Consider the following 6,000-nt stretch of genomic DNA (forward strand, 5'->3'; position numbering starts at 1 on the left):
CTAAAAGCCTATGAAAATACCAAGATATACAAGGAGAAAGCCAAGAGATGGCATGACAGGAAGATTTTGAAGAAAGAGTTTAAACCTGGACAACAAGTACTCTTGTACAACTCACGACTCAAGATATTCCCTGGCAAGCTTAAGTCTAAGTGGACTGGTCCATACTTGGTAGCTAAGGTCTTTCCTTATGGGAGTATTGAATTGCTAGACGAAGCAACAAAGGATCGGTTTACAGCAAATGGTCATAGAGCAAAACTGTACCTAGGGGGACAATGGAACAAGGAAAAAGAGGTCCAGAACCTAAATCCTCCTTGAAGTAAAAACAGAAGATGTCAAGCTAGTGACAATAAAAGAGCGCTTGTTGGGAGGCAACCCAACCTGAGGTAGTTTTCTTTTCATAACTTTTTCAATAAAAATGTTGAATAATTGGTATGCATTGCAAGGAGCTAAGTTTGGTGTTGCACACCAACACAAAATTTAAGGAAGAATGAAAGATTCTAAGTTTGGTGTTCCACCAAAAATATCATTTAAAAACACATTCTCACCTTTTGCATAATGCTAGCTCCAAGCAATCAAACACATTATTCAACTGTTGAATTATTTTCTAGCTTTAATTTCATTAACCTTTAAGCAAGGACACATGGTTTCAAATATGGTTGACTTGTTGCATATGAGACAGTGGCAAACAATTAAGTTTGGTGTTCCCACACCAAAATCAATCCAGGAACCACACTCAGTTTATGCATACTAACCATACAGTTAAGGGCTTGAGAAGCAAGCAACTTTGAGAATTATGCAGGACAAGAGTCAACAATTGAAGACATTATGCATCTTAACTCAAAGAGAACACAACAGAAGGAAAAATCAAAGGATTGCAACTTCAAAGGTTGTATCTAAACTTAATCCTTGCTGCTGTGAAATGTTTTGAATCTGGAAACCATTGTATGTCTTGCTAAAGTGTTTATCTAGTTGCAAGTGAAATTGTTTGTTAAAAATGCTAAATCTGCATAATGCTTGTTATCCTTCACTTAGCTTGAAATTTGTTTTGTTTCCCACATGCCTAAATAAAAGAAATTTGTTTGAATTGAAAAGTGAAATATCCAATGTTGCATAAGTAAGAATGGAAGTTAGTGGTGGTATATGTGTTTGATTAAATGTATAACTCATGAAATAAACGTTGCATAATATCATTCTCATTCAAGTGTGAGTTAGCTTGCTGTTGTAAAGACTCTTATCAATAATGAAAAAGCCCTTGGAACAACAACAGAAAGAAAAGGAAGAAGAAAAAGCCAAAATGGCAAGAAAAACAAAGAATAAAGGTTGGACACCAATAGCTTGGACCCTAGGACATATGCCTGTGGTGTTCTTGTACTAAGATATGCTTGGATGAGTAAATTCTAAGGGGTATTTTAAAACCCGGTCACTTAGATCAACTGATTTGGGATGGCCAATTGAAAATCCACAATAAAGAGCAACTTAGATACAGAACATTTAGTTATCCTAAGAGATGCTGGGCATCAATGATCCTAGGAAGAATTAGTGAGCCATGTGTCTGTGGTGGAAAGATGTTGAGCAAAAGAAAAGAAAATAAAGCCAAAGGCTACTAATGCAACATTTGACACCAAACCTCTAAAGGAATAATAAGCTTGTAAGCATTATAAGCCAAGAAAAGTTAGCAAGGGAGTAATTAAAAAGTGAGTCTTCTAACAGCAAGTTTAGCAAGCCTTTGAGGAAAGATGAGTATTATGTAACAGCAACAATAATTGAGTTATCATTGTCTGCATAAAGACTCCATAAATCAAGTTCTTCTATATGCCTAATAAGGATATGTGTTCTTTTCTTATTCATATCATTTACTCTTAGTTTTGATGCTTGCTTGGGGACAAGCAAGATTTAAGTTTGGTGTTGTGATGACAAGTCATCATATACCCATTTTTCAAGCTAATTTCACTTGTTTTGTTAGTCTTTATGCACTTTCTTGCTTCCTAAGTAAGTGATTTGGAGTGAAAATGCATAACTTCTCTAAATCAAGCAACCACCATAAAATTAATGTTAATTCATGAGGTTTAAGCTAATTTTAATTGAATTTTAATTGATTTATAAGCCTTATGAATTTAGTGATACTTGGAGTGGTTGTTTTGGTTTATTTCAGGTGAAGAAAAGAATAAAAGAGAAAAGCGTGGCCTAAAGAAAGCGTGACCCAAGGAGAAGGAAGCGTGGTCAAAGGAAGGGAAAGTGTGCCGCATGCAATGGGGGAGCTCACTAAGGAGTGTTAGGATTTGATAGCTCTCTCTTTTAATTTTCCTTTCTGCTTGAATCTTGGATTGAGATTTGAAGGAATTCTGTTTCATTCTTGATCTAAGATTGCTCTTTGTTGATTTTCTGCATAATTCAGTGAATTGAGTTTTGGATCCAAGTTTTTCTCTACGGCTTTCATCTTTCTTTCTTCTTCAATTTGCTTTCTACTTTGATCAAGGAAGGGATTGAGATCTAGACTTGTTTTCTAGTCTCCTCCACCCCTGAGATCTTCAACTTTCCTTTAGCTATTGAAATTGAGCTGCATTTTACTTTCTGTTTCATTCCTCTTCTGCTACATTTACTTTTCTGCAATTTCCTTTCCTGCATTCTCCACTTTCACATCTTTATTCACATTGAGCTTGATTTAATTTCCTGCACATTTACATTTTCTGCAATTTAAATTTCTAGTTGCTTAATCTATTGCTCTCTTTAATTTCCAGCACCCAACCCCTTTACTTTTGATGCAATTTACGTTTCTTGCAATTTAAGTTTTAGCAATTTAATTATTCTGCACTTTTAATTCCCTGCCATTTACTTTCTGTTGGCTACACTTCATCCAAATTCACTTCAATGTTAACTTGACTAAACTAATCACCCACTAAAGTTGCTTGATCCATCAATCCCTGTGGGATCGACCTCACTCTTGTGAGTTATTACTACTTGATGCGACCCGGTACACTTGCTGGTTGGATTTGTGTGTTGGAAATTCGTTTTTCCACAAAAACACCATCAATACCTCTGGGTTCACTCCATTTGTCTTCACAGTATCACAAATCTGCAGAAAATTAGAGATGAATTGATTTGGATCTTCTTGAGGAAGACCATGATACTGGCAGTTTTGTTGCACCAGAATGACCTCAATGCTCTTTCCATAAAGGTCTGCAGTAGGAGCAGTGTAAGAGCCAAGCACTCTCCTTTGTTGCTCATTCCCATTCGGATTTGCCATGTTGGCATTATCAGCATTATTGGGATCCATAGTGGATTCCGCGTCCTTGCAAAGTCTTGTTTGTTGCAAACGTCGCTTGAAAGTCCTTTCAGGTTCAGGATCAAAGTCTAACAGATGTTCTTTGTCTCTGTTCCTGTGCATAAATAAACAGAAGACCAAAAAAGATGGAACTCTCTACGTCAGAGTACAGAGAATTCCTAGTAAGGTGACCTGAGTAAAGAGATAAAATATTGAATAAAACAAATACTACTAACCAAGAAACACCAAACTTAATTTCAGAAACTAAGAGAAAAAAATTAAATAAAATAAATCAAAATATTTTTTTTGAAAATTTAAAGAAATAAAAAATGCCTAATCTAAGAAATCAAACAACCAGTGGCTGTCAATCACAATCAATCCCCGACAACGTCGCCAAAAATTTGGTGCGGTATTTATAACCCACAAACTAACCGGCAAGTGCACCAGCTCGTACCAAGTAATACCTCAAGTGAGTGAGGGTCAATCCCACGAGGATTGATGGATTAAGTAACAATGGTTGATTAAATTACTTAGTTAGATAAACAGAATAGTATGTTTGAGAGTTCAAATGACATTAAACAATATAAAAAATATTAAAGAAAAAGTCAGATAAATAAGTTGGGAATAATATATGGAGAAACAGTTAAGGCTTCAGAGTTATCTATTTTCCGGATTGATTTTTTTTACTAACTATTTTAATTATGCAAGATTTAATTCATGGAAAACTATATGTGACTAGATCCAAATTCCTTAGACCTTCATAGTCTCCTTTAAAATTCATCAACCGCCAATTCCTTGGTCAATTAATTCCAATTAGAAGCTGCATGATCAAATTCCAGTTTATATGCCACAAAAATCCTAATTATCCAAAAATAAGAGAATTATGTCATGTGTCCCGTTAAATCCAGATAATTAAAATTTAGGAGAAATTGTTTTTAAGCTGTTGTTTAAGTAAAGAGCTTTTCCAAGTTATACAAGAACTCAATTAGAAAGAGGGTTATACTTCCGTTCCACCCAAATTCATAAGATAAAAACGAAAACATGTCTTAAATTTATAAATCAGTACATAAATTAAAACGGAAAAAGTAGTAGAATCAATCCATACAAATAGATAGAGCTCCTAACCTTAACAATGGAGGTTTAGTTGCTCATGGTTCAGAGAGAAAACTAGGATTCTGATAAAATGTATTTTGGTAGTCTGGAATCTCCTCTTTCCCAGAAGAAAAGTTTCTTCTTTTTATATCTAATCCTAATAAATTTAAAAATCTAATTTCTAAAATTAAAATAATATATTTTCCTAAAATAATATTTAAATTTAAATCAGAATTAATCAAATAATCAGCAAGTCTTCAATTGATGGATGGAGACCACTTGTTTCGTCCATTCTGCAGCTTCTAATCTGTGTTTTCTGGGTTGGAAACTGGGTCAAAACAGCCCAGAAATCGCCCCCAGCTTTTTTCTGCGTTTTCTGCACGTGGCGCATGTCACGCGTACTCGTCAGTCACGCGTACGTGTCACTGAGCAAATCTTCAAATCATGCGTACGCGTCAGTCACGCGTACGCATCGCTCCTCGCTGCCATCTCCTTTGATCCTTGTGCTGCAAAAGCTCCATCAAATCCAGCCGAATGCTATCTAGAATAAAACAAAATTGCAAAAGAGTCAAAGTAGCATCCATATTGGCTAAAAGATAATTAATTCTTTATTAAACTCAACAATTTAGATGCAAATTCACTAGGAAAAGATAGGAAAGATGCTCACGCATCACAACACCAAACTTGAATTGTTCCTTGTCCTCAAGCAACCAAAATTATATAGGCTTAGGATGTGAATTTGCATGAGAATGAGAGTTCGATTAAGCTCATGTCTCTTCTTATAGTGGGGTTTACAATTGCAATCTTGAATAGTTTTGGCATCTCACTTTCCTTTGAATCAGAAGGATGTCACTGTTATTCGGAATTAGAATCCGGATAATATTATGAATTCTCTGATCTTTTGTACTTCAATTTAATCCTTGAACACAACAATTTTTTTCTGGTGCTTTGCACCTTGAGCCTAGCCGTGACTTTAAATGTTTTGTCTCAAGCTTTACTTGACACAGAAACACCACAAGCACTTAACTAAGGAACTTTCTTTAAGTTCTAAAATTTTTTTAGTTACTCCCAGACAGTGGTGCTCAAAGCCTTTGGCGTACTCTGCAATTGATCTTGACTCTAAATGTTTTGTCTCAAGGATTACTTGACACAGGAACACCACAAGCATTTGACTAGAGAAATAACTCTTTTAGCTTTTAATCATGTCTGACCTCCCTAGCCATTGATGCTCAGAGCCTTGGACCTTGCTCTTATTTTTCTTTTGCTGTTTCTTTTGCTTCAAGGGTTAAACTTTCAGTAATTTCATAGAAATCATAATAGTTCTCTAAATTCCTGTTCCTTATACATCAACATCCTTTGATTCAAATTCGACTATGCACTGTTCATGTCATGCATTCAGAATTACAATTAATACCACCACATTTGAATAAATGAGACTATTCTTAAAATTAAACTTAATTTCTAATGGATTACACTCTTTTTTCTTCTTTCTTTCTTTTTTTTTATTTCAAGCTCAGAGGGGCAATACATGAGACATCTTTTCAGAATTCAAACAATTAAGAGAAAACTAAAATGGAACCTAGGACTCTAGCTAATAATGGGTCATGCAATAAACAAAGCGAAATAGCAGAAAACTGGAACATAAT

Source organism: Arachis stenosperma, chromosome 4 (assembly GCF_014773155.1).
Source record: "Arachis stenosperma cultivar V10309 chromosome 4, arast.V10309.gnm1.PFL2, whole genome shotgun sequence".
In the NCBI taxonomy this organism is placed as follows: Eukaryota; Viridiplantae; Streptophyta; class Magnoliopsida; order Fabales; family Fabaceae; genus Arachis; species Arachis stenosperma.